This window comes from Liolophura sinensis, chromosome 3 (genome assembly GCF_032854445.1).
Source record: "Liolophura sinensis isolate JHLJ2023 chromosome 3, CUHK_Ljap_v2, whole genome shotgun sequence".
Lineage (NCBI taxonomy): Eukaryota > Metazoa > Mollusca > Polyplacophora > Chitonida > Chitonidae > Liolophura > Liolophura sinensis.
The window spans coordinates 23,063,643-23,084,234 of NC_088297.1; the positions used below are offsets into that span (position 1 = coordinate 23,063,643).

The following is a 20,592-nucleotide window of genomic DNA, read 5'->3' on the forward strand; positions in this document are numbered from 1 at the left end:
ACCTACATACAGGGTGGAGAGTAAAATCAGATCTACTTAAACCAGTGACACCTACATACAGGGTGGAGAGTAAAATTAGATCTACTTATACCAGTGACACCTACATACAGGGTGGAGAGTAAAATCAGATCTACTTACAGCAGTGACACCTACATGCAGGGTGGAGAGTAAAATCAGATCTACTTATACCAGTGACACCTACATACAGTGTTGAGAGTGAAATCAGATCTATTTACAGCAGTGACACCTACATACAGGGTTGAGAGTAAAATCAGATCCACTTACAGCAGTGACACCTACATACAGGGTGGAGAGTAAAATCAGATCTACTGATACCAGTGACACCTACATACAGTGTTGAGAGTGAAATCAGATCTACTTACACCAGTGACATCTACATTCAGGGTGGAGAGTAAAATCAGATCTACTTATACCAGTGACACCTACATACAGGGTGGAGTGTAAAATCAGACCTACTTTCCCCAAGTGGCACCTGCATACAGGCTACAGAGTAAAATCAGATCTGCTTGTAAACAATAAAAACAATGCAAAGTAAGCAGACCCCAGGACACGTAGTCCACCAGCATAGTCCTGCGGATATGTACACATGCTCACTACAAAAGGCCACAGTATGCAGAATAATTTATTTTTAATTGAATCATACAAATGTGTTTTGGGATATTTGTAAACTGAGATGGAGATCGGTGTGAACAGCCGAATCTCCGTATTTTGTCCGTGTACAAGCTTACGGTATAAGATTCTTCGTGAAAACGCACAAGTTATATTATTACAAAAACTAGTGCAAATATAGGGATTCGTATTAAACCGAAATATTTCTCACAGCTTGCATAAATTCACATAAGTTAAAGAAATGCTCATGTTTGAACTAAGCTAAAAGCATTCCTCAAAACATGGAGCTAAATGAGCCAAAGGCTTATTTTTGCATATTCCTAAAGTTAAAAACATTGCAGGACATTGAAACTGTCACACCTGAAGGCTAAATACACTTTGATTATTTTTTGAGAAAGAATTTCTTACCTATAAGCTATATTTCTCATTTTTTATTTTTAAATCGTCTCAAATGCCTATCTATTTGGGGTTAAATCCAGTTTGTTTTCACCGCCAGTACTCTTATCACGTGACCAAAGAGTTTACTGATGATTGGCTCAGAGGAGATTATGAATAAGCACAAGGACGCACAGGAGTAATTGGTGTCCAAGAGAATGAGGACCTATTAAACGTCCGGCAGCAGGACGTTGACGTCATTTCCCAGCCCATCATGATGACGTCACATTAAAGACAGTATGACATTACGACAGAAATTGATACACTGCAATGTTGTAGACACTACAATCTATTCTTGATGTAACGATGACTCGAGGTCCTGTTTCACACTAGCGCCACCTCACGGGATTAAAAATTATGCCGCCTCCCCATTAGTGTTTAAAATGGTTTATAGAAACGTATGAGGGTTCTTGTAATTCATATATATCTGCACGAGGATGAGAATGACGTTTAAAATGAGAACAATGCAATCTGGGCACTTTGGGATAATATACAGAAACCATTTTCTTCTTTTCCAAACACATTGACGTTACTGATCGCTTGTTATCGAGAACTTCTGGACCATGTTCGGGATTTACTTATCTATATGATTGTTGTTTAACCCCATATAACACAAAATTCTTTGAGCAATATTCTATCAGACATTAAGCCTCAAAATTCTTTTGGCACACTAGTGCCGTCAGCCAGACCTATATATCTTCAAATTGTTTTGTCGCCACGATAAGGCTGAAATATTGCCGATGTGGCGTTAAGCCATAATCATTCATTCATTCAAATTGTTTTGAAACAGTATAACTGTAATACATTGCTCTTTTATGTAGTTTTTACCGCGTAAGTCCATCGCAATTGATTAAAGCTTCCAGCTTCTTTCACAGTATCACTGTAAGACATAGCTTACATATCAACATTCTTTTGACACAATAACACGTCAAGCACAAAGCTTCAAGGTTCTTTTAACACAATAACACATTGACTGGTTTGATTTCAGAAGATTATTTAGTCACAGTAACACTGCCAAATATATTAGGCAACTCAAAGGATTTCTTCTGGACACGGTGAGACTGTAAGATAAACATATATAGTGCATTTAAGATTCCTTTGACACACAGATACCGTCAAACATATCAAGTCAAGTTCCCTTGATACATTCATAATACCAAACATTATGTTTCAAGGTTCTACTGACATAACAGCGCTAAGAGATAGAGCTCCCGTGTTCTTTTGCAGTAAGAATCTCTTCAACATTCTAAAAGTTGGGCGCAGTAACATCAAAAGACATAAGCTGATCTGCAGCGTTGGGAGTGTTTTGATACAGGAGCCAAAAATACATGGCAGATAAAAGATGCAATAATACTGTCAAAGAGCTTCGCCAGAAACCCCCAAAGTGTAAATTAAGTCAAATGAAATGTTTTTACAAAACATATCTTCCGCGCAACTAATAAAGTTTTACAGGAAAATACAGGTAACTTCTCCGACACAACTACAACGTATTGTTTCCTTTATAGTTTCATATTCGGTGTGAAACTCTTTGGTGAAATTAATTTTATAAAGTCTGAAACCCCCATGGCGTGATGTAAAAAAGGGATTGTCTTTTACGATCGCCAATAGACATTCTGCGACTTTATGATAAACAAAATGTTTCTGAAAATTCGGTTGGACAAAACTGGACCAAAGATGCTAAAACCGCCTTTGTCCTCCAAATACTAATTTTTAAATGAGTGTTTTGCGCCATACGCAAGAATATTTTACTTATACTACGGCGTCCAGCATTATATTGGTAGGACACCGGATAGAATCCCTGGGAAACTCACGAATATCCTCAGGTTGCCGAAATAATCGGTTGTTCATGTATTGGACTGAGGTCACCATATACACTGAATTCTATTTACCATTTGCTCCTCTCAGTATACGATGATGTACGTTTTTATGTCATGTTACACTTGTCCTCATTCTTAATGACATTTAATCATGCAAATATTCTCCGTCTGCAAGAAACTCAAAGTCACAAAGGTACAAATGTACCACGGAAATAGGTTTATCTAAACAGTCTACCGTGTTGTTTAAACAGGGGAACTAACTCTGATGGTGGTTGGCCTCAGCACTTGATAGGCGTGTGTGTGTCTTGCTCGTCATGTAGTGTTCATCAGGACTCTTTTTCCAGTCCAGGATGCTGCTGACCAATAGTGATCAGTTATCCACTAAAACCTAAAATCTTACAGGTTTTAGGAAAACTCAAAAATGAAGTATACATAAGATGGAAAGTCGGAGAAAGTTAATTGTAAACATCGTCTTAAACATTTTTCCCATTTTTCTTTACCTACTATACGGTAGGTATTCGGGACCACCTTCTGGTATGCTAGTGTATCGTCTTTGCATAAAAAGTCCTAAATAGGGATGTGATTTATGTCCAATAAATATATTTGAGCTTGAATTTTGTGTTTTCTCCTGACAAACGTTTAAAAGGCGTATTTTAATCATATTTATAATATATTCCTTACTAATATCCTGATTCAGATTTAACGCGTGCGTTTAGATATAAACAACAATTTTACATTCCAAACAGTCTATTAGACCAGCATCACATCATAAAATGGAACTTTCCTATGCACCAAAAGGTGGTCCCAAATACCCCCCATACAAACAATATTTTAAAATGTTCCTTTCTCTGTAATGAAAAATTTCAAAAATATTTAAGACCAAGCTTACAAAGAACTTTTCACACCTTTTCAACCGAAATTTGCATGATTTTTAATAAATTCAACGACAGATACATGTAATGGATTTTATGCCATGTCACAACAATGCATATTATCTAATCTGTACAGGTTACGCCATGTCACAAGAATGCATGTTATCTTATCTGTACAGGTTACGCAATGTCACAAAAATGTATGTTATCTGATCTGTACATGCTACGCGATTTCACAAGAATGTGTGTTATTTGATCTGTATATTTTATGCCATGTCACAAGAATGCATGTTATCTGATCTGTATATTTTATGCCATGTCACAAGAATGCATGTTATCTGATCTGTACATTTTACGCCATGTCACAAGAATGCATGTTATCTGATCTGTGCATTTTATGCCATATCACAAGAATGCATGTTATCTTATCTGTACAGGTTATGCCATGTCACAAAAATGCATGTTATCTGTTCTGTACATTTTATGACATGTCACAAGAATGCATGTTATCTGATCTGCACAGGTTATGCCATGTCACAAGAATGCATGTTATCTGATCTGTACAGATTATGCCATGTCACAAGAATGCATGTTATCTGATCTGTACATTTTATGACATGTCACAAGAATGCACGTTATTTGATCTGTATAGGTTATGCCTTGTCACAAGAATGCATGTTATTCAATCTGTGCATTTTTTGCCATGTCACAAGAATGCATGTTATCTAATCTGTGCATTTTATGCCATATCACAAGAATACATGTTATTTGTTCTGTGCATTTTTTGCCATGTCACAAGAATGCATGTTATCTGATCTGTGCATTTTATGCCATATCACAAGAATGCATGTTATCTGATCTGTACAGGTTATGCCATGTCACAAAAATGCATGTTATCTGTTCTGTGCATTTTATGCCATGTCACAAGAATGCATGTTATCTGATCTGTACATTTTACGCCATGTCACAAGAATGCATGTTATCTGATGTGAGCATTTTATGCCATATCACAAGAATGCATGTTATCTGATCTGTACATTTTTTGCCATGTCACAAGAATGCATGTTATCTGATGTGAGCATTTTACGCCATGTCACAAGAATGCATGTTATCTGTTCTGTGCATTTTATGCCATATCACAAGAATGCATGTTATCTAATCTGTGCATTTTATGCCATGTCACAAGAATGCAAGTTATCCAATCTGTGCATTTTTTGCCATGTCACAAGAATGCATGTTATCTGATCTGTACATTTTATGACATGTCACAAGAATGCACGTTATTTAATCTCTATAGGTTATGCCTTGTCACAAGAATGCATGTTATCTGTTCTGTGCATTTTATGCCATATCACAAGAATGCATGTTATCTGATCTGTACCGGTTACGCCATGTCACAAGAATGCATGTTATCTGATCTGTGCATTTTATGCCATATCACAAGAATGCATGTTATCTGATCTGTACAGGTTATGCCATGTCACAAAAATGCATGTTATCTGTTCTGTACATTTTATGACATGTCACAAGAATGCATGTTATCTGATCTGCACAGGTTAGGCCATGTCACAAGAATGCATGTTATCTGATCTGTACAGATTATGCCATGTCACAAGAATGCATGTTATCTGATCTGTGCATTTTATGCCATATCACAAGAATGCAAATTATCTGATCTGTACATTTTATGACACATCACAAGAATGCATGTTATTTGATCTGCACAGATTATGCCATGTCACAAGAATGCATGTTATCTGATCTGCACAGGTTATGCCATGTCACAAGAATGCATGTTATCGGATCTGTACAGGTTATGCCATGTCACAAGAATGCATGTTATCTGATCTGTACAGATTATGCCATGTCACAAGAATGCATGTTATCTGATCTGTACATTTTACGCCGTGTCACAAGAATGCATGTTATCTGATCTGTGCATTTTATGCCATGTCATAAGAATGCATGTTATCTAATCTGTGCATTTTATGCCATGTCACAAGAATGCAACTTATCCGATCTGTGCATTTTTTGCCATGTCACAAAAATGCATGTTATCTCACTGTACAGGTTATTTTATAACTTCTCTCCACACTTCGTGCTAGTCTTCAAAGTCTTATCAATTATGGTTTCAAACCGCATCTAAAATTATACATTGCTGCTCGAGGATGTTGAGGATTTAGAATGTGTTAAATATATCTCAAACCGAAAGCCCAGTAAATAATACATATAATGCAGTACGCAAATAGTAAATCGTGGTACCACTTGGACAATATAAACTAATATACTTTCTACCTTGTTAGCACAAATTGGACACACTAAAGTATATGTACTATCTACTTGGTTAGCACACATTGGACACACCAAAGCATATGTGCTGCCTACCTGGTTAGCACAAAATGGACACACCAAGTATATGTACTATCTACCTGGTTAGCACAAATTGGACACACCACGTATATGCACTTTCTACCTGGTTAGCACAAATTGGACACACCAAAGCATATGTGCTGCCTACCTGGTTAGCACAAATTGAACACACTAAGTATATGTACTACCTACCTGGTTAGCACAAAGTGGACACACCAAAGCATATGTGCTGCCTACCTCATTAGCACACACTGAACACGCCAAGTATATGTCCTATCTACCTGGTTAGCATAAACTGGACACACCAAAGTATATGTACTATCTATCTGGTTAGCACACATTGTTCACACGAAGTATATGTACTATCGACCTGGTTAGCACAAATTGAACACACCACGTATATGCACTTTCTACCTGGTTAGCACAAATTGAACACACCACGTATATGCACTTTCTACCTGGTTAGCACAAATTGGACACACCAAGTATATGTCCTATCTACCTGGTTAGCACAAACTGGACACACCAAAGTATATGTACTATCTACCTCGTTAGCACAAGTTGGACACACCAAGTATATGTACTATCTACCTGGTTAGCACAAATTGGACACACCAAGTATATGTACTATCTTCCTGTTTAGTACTAACTGAACACACTAAGTATATGTACTATCTAACTGTTAGGCCCAAATTGGGCACACCACGCACCATGTAGCATGTTGATATAGACACACACCTAGTATCTTCTAGAGTGATGACTCAGACTGGAAACACGAAGTGTCATTTAAAGCGTAAGCGGAGTCCTCCGTGACCCAGGTGAGTAGTGTGCAAGCACGACCCAATGACCCATGCCTTTCACTAGCTCATGCTGGCTTTCTCTCCGACAGTACGTGGGAAGATCTGCGAGGAACTTGGGGATTGTTTGTGGTTTTCCCCAGGGGTTCTGCTCGGATTCCTCTCAACGTAACGCTGGCGGCCGTTGTATAAATGAAATATTCTTGAGGACGGCATAAAACACCAAACACACAAATAAATAAAGAGCTAAAACAAATCGAATGCAAAAACCACAAACGCATATCTTCGAAATGCCGTGGATTAAAACTTCACAAATCACTATATAACCCACGTAGAATTATAGATAGTCTGCTCGCTCTCTTATTAAACATGTGACATTTGGAGACATTTTGTTTCTGAACATTGGCATGACTGGAGTTAATAATTATCTTTTGGGCGTTATTTTGCTCCATTGACCTCCTATAACCTCAGATTTTCAGTTTTCCCAACAATGCCTACACTTCCATGTATGCATTTCAAGTTCGGTTATTTCCAGCTGATAGAGACATAAAACTTGGCACCACTATAGCCCTTGGTTGATAAGATCCCTAGTTCGTATCCAGCAGCAGGGATTAGTCAAACGAAGGCTTTTGTCAAGAGGTTCTATTGTATACCAAAAACCCCTTAATATTCTTTAGTGCCTAAACTAAAACAGCCCTCAATCACGCAAATAAATATTAATTTAAAAAAGTCAATAAGATACAGGAAATATGATCCCAGTTGCAGATTCTTACACTCAAACAATTAATCTGTTAATTTTAATAAAACGTCTGTTGTCTGAGTGATGCTAGATTGTGTTCTGTTATTATGGCACAATATTCTCTCAAATTCAACACAACATCCTGTTAGTCTAATAGAATTATTTTGCTGAACTAATAGAATGTGTGTATTCTATTCAACAGAACAATCTACTCCAATAATAGAAAAAATTCTAGCATCACTCAGGCATCAGACGTTCTGTTAAATTAACAGAATAATTTTGGATGGTACATTAACGAATCGTTAGACTCAATAAATCTTACTGTAAATAAACATCGTATCACCAGACAGTTTAAAAGACAGCTTTACGCGTCTTTGATAATAGACTGCGGAAGATATCATTGACTTTTTAATGTGCGATTGTTAGCTCTATATGCTGCACAAACAAACCCTGAGATTAATTCGCAGGTGAGGGGACTTCTTTGTGGCATCTTGTGACAGCTAAATGGTTTCTCATCATTAAGGTGTTTGATCAGGTTACTTCGGCTGTGTGTACAGTAACATCATCTAGTAGCCTATAAAACACCAGCTTAACACCCTATCCTCTCATCACTTCATCATGAAGACTCTCATCGCTGTGGTGTTAGCTCTGACAGTTCTGCAGGCGACCGCTGTGGTAAGATTCCTTATCGGTTGTTTGCTTTGGTTGTGAAATTGGTATATTTTTTTTTATATATATTCAAGGGGACTATGTGACCAGTGGTCTAAGACGTTCGTGTGACCAATTACTCAGTCTTTACGCTCGCCGATGACCCATTATTCATTCCGCCAATATATATGATACGCATATCTGTACGTCACACGTCTTCAGTGAGCAAGGCCGTTTACGCACTCTTGACGCTCTTTAACGACTCATGAGTTCAACCAATATCATCTGCACATCTGTACGTAACACGTGGGAAAGTTCGTCAGTAACCTGACAAAGGTTGGTCGTTTATTCAGGGCACTTAAGTTTCAACCACCCATGTATGCATGAAAATGACCGCCATCGGGCTAAACAACAATAAAATAAGTAAAACAAAAAAATAATATAAAACAATAGCTCTTAATGTAACTCTTAACTACAGCGCATGTAAAGATGCACTGATTTCTTCTTGACGTGTGTTTTTTGTTTGACGGGTACGTTCTCAAACGTTCATGAACGTCCTCGTGCGTGTAGTGCTTGCACCAGGACGGCCGTTCACCTATTGGATTCCATGCTGACTGCACTTTTCATGACGATGTGTTTGCATAATTATCTTGTCCGATTTCACTCTTTTGTGAAGCCCAAGCAACTCCAGATTCTTTCCTACAATGAAGTCCGTTATCAGTCTTCATTGATGTTCTGGATCTGCCGCCTGTCACACTTGCATCATCACGTAGTCAGGATTCTGTTGCACCGAAAGAAGTCTGGTAACCCCGTCAGCCTGATTTCCTCCTCCCTTCAGACAGTTCACTATTGTATATGCGAAATGCGTAATTTGACTTACAGAAATGAGCTTAGCAATTATACTTTACTGTTTGTATTTTATCACCTGCTTCCAGTTGGAGTCCTGTATGTAGCTGAGCGTTTTAGTTAGCACCTGGTTAGTGTGCTTGTGCGTCACAATGACCCAGAAGCCTATCACCAGCGCGGTCGTTGTGAGATCAAGTTCAGCTTATACTGGCTTCCTCTTCGGTCGCGCGTGGGAAGGCGTAAATAGGCCTAAGTAAATAAATAAATAAATGAATAAATAAAATGCTCTCAATTGGGATTACAGCCTTAAACCCGATAAGGCCACATTCTGTTCATACGCTTCAAGTGTAAAATAAACCTATCCTTACTAAACATCGATCAATTAAACACATAAATAAATTACTGCATGTTAGACAGCAACTAATGAATTATTTCCTATTTCATGTGATGTTCTGCTTTTCCCTTGTTCCGAATACAACGCCAGCCTCTGGACGTGAATTAAGCGGAAGTTGACAGACCTGGTAGGGCTATTTACACTTGTTTTTAGAATCTTTCACTTCTTGACTTTTTTTGGTTCACCTTGGATTTGAATTTTCAAGGCAAAACCTTCTTTACAGGGATGTTGCATTTGCTTTGTTTCCAGATAAAAGATTCATGTAGGCCTATATATACTATAACTATGGATACAGACTACCTTAACATTTTGAACCGCTATTTGTTGCACTGAAGTTTATGCAAATGAAAATCTAGAAAATTAAATAGATTCTTTTTTCTGGTGTATCATCATACCGGAAAACCTCTTTTAGACGCGTTCGCTGGTTATAAAAAAAACTCACGCCTGACTGGGTAAAAGTGATAACATGGCGGCGCTTTAGATTTTTTGCTTTCTTTGAACCGGTGATATCAGGGTTATACGACATCACAAAAATAAACGGCATACTATATGGATGCATATATACATTGGGTCTAGTGATGTCTTTTCTCTTGTTGGGAGCGGAAGACCCAGGATCAACCCTGGGTCGAGTCACACCTAAGACTTTAAAAGAGGAAGTTGTAACTTCCTCGCTTGGCGTTCAGCATGAAGGGGATAGTGCAACGACTGGTTGACAATTATCAGTATAATGGGTCGGGCGGTGTGGCTTACTTGCCTTCGGTAAGGCGTCTCAGTGAAGCAGCACTAAATAAAAGAGCGGTGGAAATCCGTCCAGCAACAAGGAGGCACATTACACGCACTCTAAGGATTCCTTCGTCGTCATATGACTGAAAAATTAAGTACGACGTTCAACCTCAATTACTCACTCACTTAAGAGCTTAGGCCAGAAAATTTAAATCAAATACATATATCATAAGTCAAGAGCTCCTTCCCACTCATCTGAACAACTCAGTACATAACATCAGTATTAGATAGGAAAATTAGGCAGACTAGATGTGAGTTCATTAATGTTTTCAATTTTCTTCTGTAACCAGCTCGCTGGGGGAGATACTGCGACCAGTCCTATTACAACAACAGCGGTGTGATAACAAGTCCTAACTACCCTCAGAATTATGATAACAACCTAGACTGCGATTACGTCATCAACCCGACGCTGTACGGACGCTATGAGATGCGATTTTACCTCTGTGACTTCGCTGTGGAAGCGTCTGTATTTGGCGGATGCTCAGACTGGGTGGACTTCAACGGGACGCAGCGGATTTGTGGGATTCAATTGGGCGAGATGAAGTGTGAGTGTGGCGACCATATCGTTATCATTTGCGCGGTGGCAGTGCTATCCTGGTCGTCAGTTGGCAAGGAAGTTTTAGATTCTGATAGCTGACTGCCCGTGAAGGCTTGGTGAAAGTAAACGAAAAGCTTCGCTCATTCAGGCGTTTAAAAGCCACTTGCCATACACGGGTATGGTGTGCATGGTTGTCTGTATGTCATGATTGTCTATACGTCATGAATGTCTGTACGTCATGGTTGTCTTTACTTCATGATTTTCTGTACGTCATGGTTATCTGTACACCATGGTTGTATATGTGTCATGGTTGTCTGTACGTCATGGTTGTCTGTGCATCATGGTTGTCTGTACGTCATGAATGTCTGTACGTCATAATTGTCAGTATGTCATGCTTGTCTGTATGTTATGATTCTCTGTATGTCATGGTTGTCTGTACTTCATGATTGTCTGTACGTCATGGTTATCTGTACTTCATGATTGTCTGCACGTCATGGTTATCCGTACGTCATGATTGTCTGTACGCAATGGTTGTATGTGCGTCATGGTTGTCTGGACGTCATGGTTGTCTTACGTCATGGTTGTCTGTACGTCATGGTTCTCTGTACGCCATAATTGTCAGTATGTCATGGTTGTCTGTATGTCATGATTGTCAGTATGTCATGGTTGTCTGTACGTCATGATTATCTGCATGTCATGGTTATCTGTACGTCATGATTGTCTGTATGTCATGGTTGTATGTATGTCATGATTGTCTGTATGTCATGGTTGTCTGTACGTCATGATTATCTGCATGTCATGGTTATCTGTACGTCATGATTGTCTGTACGTCATGATTGTCTGTACGTCATGATTGTCTGTACGTCATGGTTGTATGTGCGTCATGGTTGTCTGTACGTCATGATTATCTGCATGTCATGGTTATCTGTACGTCATGATTGTCTGTATGTCATGGTTGTATGTATGCCATGATTATCTGCATGTCATGGTTATCTGTACGTCATGATTGTCTGTACGTCATGATTGTATGTGCGTCACGATTGTTTGTACATCATGCACAGGTCATGAAGGAACGTTTGTCTCTAGCATTGTTTGTACATATATAGAAGCTGACAAAGAAGTTTCTGTATGGCGTTAAAAGTCAATCACTATTAAATAAACGTGTAAAATACAATCCAATACAAGCCAGCAAATCAGGATTTCCCCATAAGCGATGGACAATACAGCAAAGACATTACCTAGATACATACGAAACGTTTGACAAACTTAGCCACACTATTTTACTTAAATCGTACTTAGTTCAATTTTTTTTTACGCTAAATTCGTTTAACATCATTTCAGTTATGGGCACTGGGTTTTTCGAGTTGAAATTTCACACAGACTGGCGTACGACAGGACGTGGCTTTAGGATTGCATATTGTGCCGGCTGTTATAACTGGAACGCTGTGTCGGCAATGTGCAGGAACAGGCATTCCGTTTGGCGAATACAGGCTGGCAAAACGGATACTTCCCGAACGGTTCCTTCGGAAATGGATGGCCGAACATCACTCGCTACAACCAGTCCCAGCATTGGGGATGGCCTAGCCAGTAAACCGAAACTTTGAATACATAGCTTCTCTTAATGATACACATCATTTGACAAATAATTAATAAAATACGTAACCGTGGATGAATCTGCATCAAATCAATTAAAAATACAAAGTCTGAGACCTTTGTTTATTCAAATAAATAAAACTTGTTCTGATGCTATCACATTCATGATTTCAGCTTACTTAATTGTCGACTAATTAAGGATTGGTTTTCAGTAGTGATAGGTACATGCTGAATGCGTATAACCGGTTCTGGACTCATCACATATTCACATCAATGTGGTAAATGGATTACCTTTACGTTACCTTTATGGCCTTTGCCTTTTAGGAGCGGTCTGACTTTTTGTCATACTGTTCAGGTAGCAAATCTGTCAGCTTTATTTAAAAATCATATACATAGAGATTATCACAACAATGTGTGATCGGCGATGATGTACCAGTTGTCTGAGGTCGTCATGTCGTAACAGCCGAACTCGAAGATGGAAAGCTATGATTATTTCAAATAATCTAATTTACAAATAAAGTAACACACTGATCTCATATTAGGAACGTTGTCATTTTTGTTTGCATGAATGGGTTGTAAAGGATGCCGTATATGATAAGGTGCTCCAAAACGAAGAGTATGTGGTTGTAAGGAAAATGAAGAAATATGTACCAAACCATAAGACAAACAACTTTCGTTTTCGTGGGATATTTCTTATTTCTTAACACCCCTGTATTTTATGCATACTTTCTGTCAGTGTTGGGAAATATTCGAAGATGACGTCATCGATGAACACACTGGGAACGCGTGACGAGCTTAGCGCCTGAAGTCCGGAATTTGTCCAGAGTTGATTAGACAGTTACCAACGATTAAGGTTACAGCAGCAGGTTACTTAATTTCACGACTGACCACTGGAGAATGTGATTCATTTATTTACTTATTTGATTGGTGTTTTACGCCGTACTCAAGAATATTTCACTTATATGACGGCGGCCAGCATTAATGTGGGAAGAAACAGGGAACAACCTGGGAGAAACCCACGACTATTCGCAGGTTGCTGGCACACTTTCCCACGTACGGCCGGAGAGAAAAAAAGCATGAGCTGGACTTGAATTCACAGCGACCACACTGGTGGGAACCGGAGAATGTGGTCTTAAACCATTTTCACGCCACGTGTTCAAATCCCCAAGGTTTCTATCCATGGCAGAGGGTGTTTTCCAACGTTTTCAAGGACAAATTATTTTCAGTGCAAACTTTCACAAAAAGATTTATAGACATTATCTGGATAATTGGTTTGGTATTAGCATGAAGGAAAGACAGGTCTACATTCAAAGGCATCCAAAACATTAAAAAAAAGTCTTTAAAAGGACTTTCATGCATCATCTTGAAAAATTTTCAAAATAATTCAGGGAGTTTATCACCTGTTGGCTCAGAAGTTTCCATACATCAGGAGGTTTGTCAGATCAATGATGCGGTGGCATTAACCTGGCTCTTTCTGTTCTTTCTACCTGTAAATAATGGACCCAGGAACAACGTGTTGGCGGAATATCTGCGGATGATCGTGGGTTTTCCCAGGCTCAGCACGGTTTCCATCCACCAAAATGCTGACCGCCGTTGTACAAGTGAAATGTTGTACAGCGTAAAACACCTATCAAAGAAATAAATGAATAAAGCACATATATTTTAAATATCTAACTACGCCATACCCAGCAACGCTGATTGAAAAGTCAACAACATGTGCAATGGCACCCATGGAAAACAAACTTGTATTTTAACACATGTGTACATATTCTGTTTATGGGATCCACGCCTGAAAGCTCGATGCTAGTCAACTTTTACGCCTAGCTTGATTAGAGAGCTGAGGGCCTATTCTTTTCATCCCCATTGATCCGAAGTGGACCAGGCCGCGTTGACTGCATTCGGGCAATAAAACAAACGGTCAACTAATGTATTGCGTATTGGCCTACAAAATACGTGTACAAAGACGGCGTGCGGTGATTCTGACTGGTTTCCTTCATCCATAAATCTGAGAACGTTCGCAAGTAAACAAATTATAATATGGTGAATCAAATAAATAAGTAAATACTGTATTTGATTGCTTTAAATTCTAATCTTAATAAAAGATGAGGCGTCACCTTGTCATTACATAAAAAGTACTAACCTTTATTTTGCCGATGTAATTTCGCCGAATGTGAGGTAAAAGAAAGTTATGATACCAATGTGAATCGAGGCAATCGTCTTGAGAATTTTATCCAGTTGAACCCTAACAGACTCCGCTATAAGATCATTACCCATTCGCCCAAAGGAGCGACGGCTAATATGACATTGATTTGACTTCGGGATCATTTACAAGAATTTAGTTTGGCATTGTGTAGCCGGAGGTCCGCGAAGTCTGTGTCATCAAATGGATTGCAGTTGTACTGCACTGTATCTTTCTTGCTAAAAATGTGTGTATGTTAAATATGATAACAAGGCAGCATTTTGAGTAATTCTAGATCAATGACGTCTTATAAGTTGCAATTAATATCACGGCATTTTCCCCCTAATTCTGCTTTAGTCGTCGTGCTTTGGGCCGTGTAAATTACTACAATTTAAATGTTTCCATGAACAGTTAGAATAAAACCCTAAATGGTTGAACACTCTATTCTGTATTTTTTTTTCATGAGGAGAATAAAAACGTAACTGAAGTAAACTGAAAAGAGGCCATATTTCACGGATTACGCGTGACCATTTGTCATCTGCCACCCTGTAACGGCCATGCTGATACCTTTTATTACAGCGTTCTGGTTAGAGATCACCATACAACCTGTACGTGTTGTGATTTCTCAGAAAAATCCAAGGTTCCAGCCCGGCGCTCGGGCAGGGAAAATGTTCATTTCCACCATGATAGGTTTGGCATATCAACGTTATATATGAGGGAACGCACGTCAGGAACTTGACCGTGCACTTACCCCGGGCACTTCGGTTACTCCAACGATTAAAAACTATTGCCGCCGTGTAGGTGAATAAACCTTTAAGTATTGCGTTGAGAAACAATCAAGCAAATAATTCAAAAAATTTTCCATCTATGGCGACAGTCAGGTTTTTGGGAGAAAGAAGCTAAAGAATTAAAAGTCTGCTAAACAGTTTGAGATGGATTCGAGCGGGAGACGTCCAGCAGTCAGAGATAACCAGAGCTTTTAGAGTAATAAAGCACTACTATTGCGGGACATTACCATGGATTGCACAATTTGGGCGCAAATACTGTCAAAGACAACAAATGTGACAAGTACGCGTACATTGCATAAGTAGGCGGACACGTATCTGTAATAAGGTAAAATCCGTCTAAGAAATTTTAATGATGAATTTCAATGCTCAATTTTGTTCTTGAACAAGCACGTTTGGAAATGAACTCTGACCTGCGCCAACTCACACGAAGCCCTCTTGAAGTAACGAGCACGTAACTACCATGGCGACGTGCTCTTAACGTCGGCTGCGTGCAAATGGACACAGTTCGACTTCAACAAAAACGGCGGGATAACAAGCCATAAATGATCGTTCAGAATTGTACATACAGCACGAATAAAACAAATAAATGTGGCTCAAGTTTCATTTACATTTTTATTCGTCAAATTTTAAGAAATGTGAATCAAGTAGAATCATTTTTAAGAGACCTATATACAAAAGAAACAGTTAAAGGATTAATCAACATGTGGACATTTGCGAAAAGCATAAGCAAGGAACAACAAACTCTCCAAGGAGTTTTATGTGGATTCACGGCTTGCAACGAAAAAAGTACAATAAACATTAAAACATGTGAATTAGTAGAAAAAAATCATGACATAAGGTCAGAAGAAACGTTTTGATATGACAACTATTCATTTCGTTAAGGGGCCTCCGAGGTGGTTAGCACGCCAGCGTAATGCACCAGGAGCCTCTCACCAATGCAGTCGCTGTGAGCTCATGTCCAGCTCATTCTAGCTTCCTCTCTGTTGGTACGTGGGAGCAACTTAGCAACCTGCGGATGGTCGTGGGTTTCCCCTGGGCTTTACTCGGTTTCCTCACACCATAATGCTGTCTGACGTCGCATAGATGAAATATTCTTGAGTACGGCGTATGCTCCAGTTTGTCCACTGAAAAGCACAACAGAGACATAACGATTAAATTTATTTATTTTTTTGATTAGTATTTTACGCTGTACTCAAGAATATTTCACTTCTGCGACAGCGGCCAGCATTACGGTGGGAGAAAACCGGACAAAGCCCGAGAGAAACTCACGACCATCCGCAGGCTGCTGCCAGACCACGCGGGAAATCATTTACAACACAGAAACGGATTAGCCTGTTTTGGACCATTAGGTGATTAAATCTGTGCAATGCATTACAGCGGCACATATCGTTGAACTTTGAAATGATCAAAGTCGCCTGATAGTGTATAGTGTAATTGTTCTTTAGTGCGAATAACATAGGTCTCAGATTGGTGTTTGGTGTTATGTATAGAAACACCGCTAAATTCTGACGACATAAATACTAAATCGCCCCTTTCGAATCACCGATCACCGTCTTTACATACGTATCAGCAATCCACTCGAGCATAGTGCCAGATTATGGACGACATGTGAAATTGAGGCTATAGGCTAGCTGTAGAGGAGGCGCTCTTATCTCATGAATTAACGCATTCGAATCCGGTTCTCTGTGATATGCCGGCAACTAAAAACAAATGCCGATGGTATTGACAGAGCTCTTAACCTAGTTTTAGACATCATGGGACTCGATCGCCGTGGTTTTAATGTAATATGCATGGAAATGTGTTAAAAACAAACTGAATGCATCAATACGTGGAGAAGAAACCAAACGCAACAGAACGTTCTGTTCGCTTCCTTCTCATTGATAAATTATCCATGCATACAAACTTACCATTCTATCCAACAAAAATTAAACCAAAATACGAAAACTAATTTCGTTATATTAATTTCCTTTATTTTTATTTCCTTTTTGACAGTTGTTTGAAAATCTGATGAAAAGACTTGCGCACCACATTCATGAACGACAAGTGGTCCTCAACGAACATTAGACGGCACAAACGGTCACTTGAGCATTCCTGAAAAATGGTAAAAACTGCCGTCTGTATGTTTATTGGAAGAAGAGGGGGTTAGCACACCAGCGCGGCGCAATGACCCTGGAGGTTGTTTCTCAAAGGGGTCGTAACGTTATGCCGGTCGTAAATACCAAGGGGGCATATGCCGTCAGTATCTGACGTCATGGTGATTAGGCCGGCGTAACGTTATGGCGGTTGTAAATACCAATTCGGCATATGACGTCAGTATGCGACGTCATGGTGATTAGGCCGGCGTTACGTTATGGCGGTTGTAAATACCAAGGCGGCATATGCCGTCAGTATCTGACGTCATGGTGATGAGGCCGGCGTAACGTTATGGCGGTTGTAAATACCAAGACGGCATATGACGTCAGTATGCAACGTCATGGTGATTAGGCCGGCGTTACGTTATGGCAGTTGTAAATACCAAGGCGGCATATGACGACGTCATGGTGATTAGGCCGGCATTACGTTATGGCGGTAGCAAATACCAAGGCGGCATATGCCGTCAGTATGCGACGTCATTGTGATTAGGGCGCCCTAACATTACGAACCCTTTGAGAAACAGCCCCCAGGAGCCTCTCGCCAATGAGGTAGCTCTTAGTCCTATAGTCCAGCTCATGCTGGCTTCATCTCCGGCCGTCCGTGGGAAGGTCTGCAGATGGTCGTGAGATTACCCGCGCCTCTAACCAGTTTCCTCTCACCATAATGTTGGCCGTCGTCGTGTAAGTGAAATATTCTTGAGTATGGTGTAAAACACCGATCTGTTAAATGAGTAAATAAATATTTGAAGAACGTAGCTAACGTCAATAAAAACTCTGCTAAATGACGGGAAAGTCATTTAAAGGAAACGAAAACAATGGCAATAAATATATGCCTGAATCGAAAATATGCGTGCACAAAATAAAGAAAACGTTTCAATGCGACCGAGAAACCTAAATGAATATCACCAGCGAGGTTAACCCTGTCAAATACTTTGTCTTGGAAAGGTGTGAGAACAGCTGTGGTAGCGGCTTGTCGCCGATGGGCCTGAGTTCTCTAGTGCTCCTGGTAAATTAAATGGGTTGGGTCGCTAACAGCCGAGGTAATATGATTGGTCAAAACAACACCTTATCTGAGATATGGTCTTCTAGATATTCTTCTCTTATACAAATAGCCTACGCTATTCAATCTATCTGTTCTATGTTCTGTCGACTCGTGGTTTTCTGATACACGTGACAAGTGTTAGGCAATAAACCAGCAATATACGTTTGCAAATGAGGGCAAATTTTCATTGCTCAAAGTGACTGTTAGTCTTCGTTCATATGCACATAACTTAGAGGGCAATTCACTACACCAAGTCTGGTATATCCAGCGAAATAGAAATGAAATGGAATACCGAATGCCCACAAGGAATCATAAATAGTTTTCATACTTTTTACCAGATCTCTGTCAACGAATTTGATCAAATTCTCCTACAAACTTTACAAGAGATCAAACCCAGGTTGGGTCATACCACATACTTGGTACAAATGGTACCTGATGCTGCCTCGCTTGGCGCTCAACACTGAGAGATTAGAGCAAGAAAACAGGACTGGTTGACCTGGTATCAGTGTATAATGTGACTGGATGGTGTATCATTTATGGTGTGTTTGGCAAGATACATGTACTCGAGTGGCGGTAGCAATTTGGCGGCAGGAACTCGCCCGGCCACGAGGAGACGCTGTATATGTACACACACCTAATGACTCTTCGTCGTCATAAAACTGAAAAACTGTTAAATACGACGTTAAATCCCAAGCGTTCATTCACTCATTCATTCATTCTAGATTATGATTATGTGATCTGTACCCGATTTGTGACCCTTTTCAGGAGAGATAATGGATAGAAGGCTACAGTCCTCTGCATTAGGAGAGTATACGTGGGCTTACTATTAAAATACATGACTTTAACCTTATTACTGGTCACATTAAAAAACCTCTTTCCAGAGACACCACATAATATGCGTTATTTTTTAAAACAATCTGGTAAAATGGTAAACAAATAAAGTCCAAAACTGATCAGTGAACCAATCAGAGTCGTCCTCTTTTTGTGTGAAATAAGTTGCACGTGTGAATAGGAAGCGCGATGGTTTAGGGGCATGTTACGCTCTGTTTTAGACCAAAGGGAACGATCTGGCCCCGGGATCACAAAGTGGTCTTAGACTCAAGACAAAATTTCATGCATTAAGTTTGGTGTATTCCCTTGCGTCATTTTAGTTCAATTTTGTTGTACAATAAGTTATCCAGAATTTATCCTCTCAAGCAATATCTTGCCCTCAGCAGGTAAAAAAAAAACAATTTTACAGTGATTTGAAATTTTGACTTAAGTCTAATATTGCTTCGTGATCCCGGAGCCTGAGCGGCAACTCAGAATGTTCTCTTGTGTAAAGCGTGGCTAAAACGTGGCTCTTTGTTCGTAACCAGAAAATGTCAACACATATTCGTACGTGTCCCTACTGACATGTTTTCATTTTCGTTGATCCCAACATAAGACTGGTCACCGTCATGTACGTGAAATATTCTTGAGTACGCCGTAAATCACCAATCAAACAAATAAATAAACAAATAATTCTCTTTGATTGATTCTTGATTACGTTTCACTTACCTAGATACACGCCTCCCTCGTTCCTGATCTGCATGTATATAATCCCCAGAGTGAGGACGATGACTAAAAGTATGGCACCCACAAGTCCTAACCACCAGAGAGACATTCCGGCAGAGGCGGGCTCCCTGTGCAGAGCTGTATGACAGATCACGTGATGTATGTTTGTAGCAAATCATTTTCAATCTCACCCTATTCGTAAATGACTACCTTATCACGCATATTTATGTGGAATATTTTTCCGTTGGATTCTGATGGTGAATAATGAGTCATGTCAGAAAGTTGCCTAATTTATAGGGACAGAAAACATAAAAATGCAGTAAGCATAAGTGGAATGCATGGCTTTTAAAAACTATCGGATGAAGCCTTTAACTTGACGACCACGGTTCTCTCGCGCGAATCAGTCTTGGTATTCCGCACATGTGCTCTGTCATGGTGAACATCACTACCTAG

At 39.5% G+C, this 20,592-nt stretch overlaps 1 long non-coding RNA gene across 1 annotated transcript in view; it reads right to left on the bottom strand.

The window, feature by feature from the left end:
• LOC135464198 (uncharacterized) overlaps positions 1-20,201 on the bottom strand; it is a 54,071-nt gene extending 33,870 nt beyond the window's left edge. The window contains exon 1 of the long non-coding RNA XR_010443642.1: positions 20,143-20,201. This is a non-coding gene — a long non-coding RNA (uncharacterized LOC135464198). The remainder of the gene's footprint in view (positions 1-20,142) is intronic.
• Between the last annotated feature and the right edge of the window lie 391 nt (positions 20,202-20,592).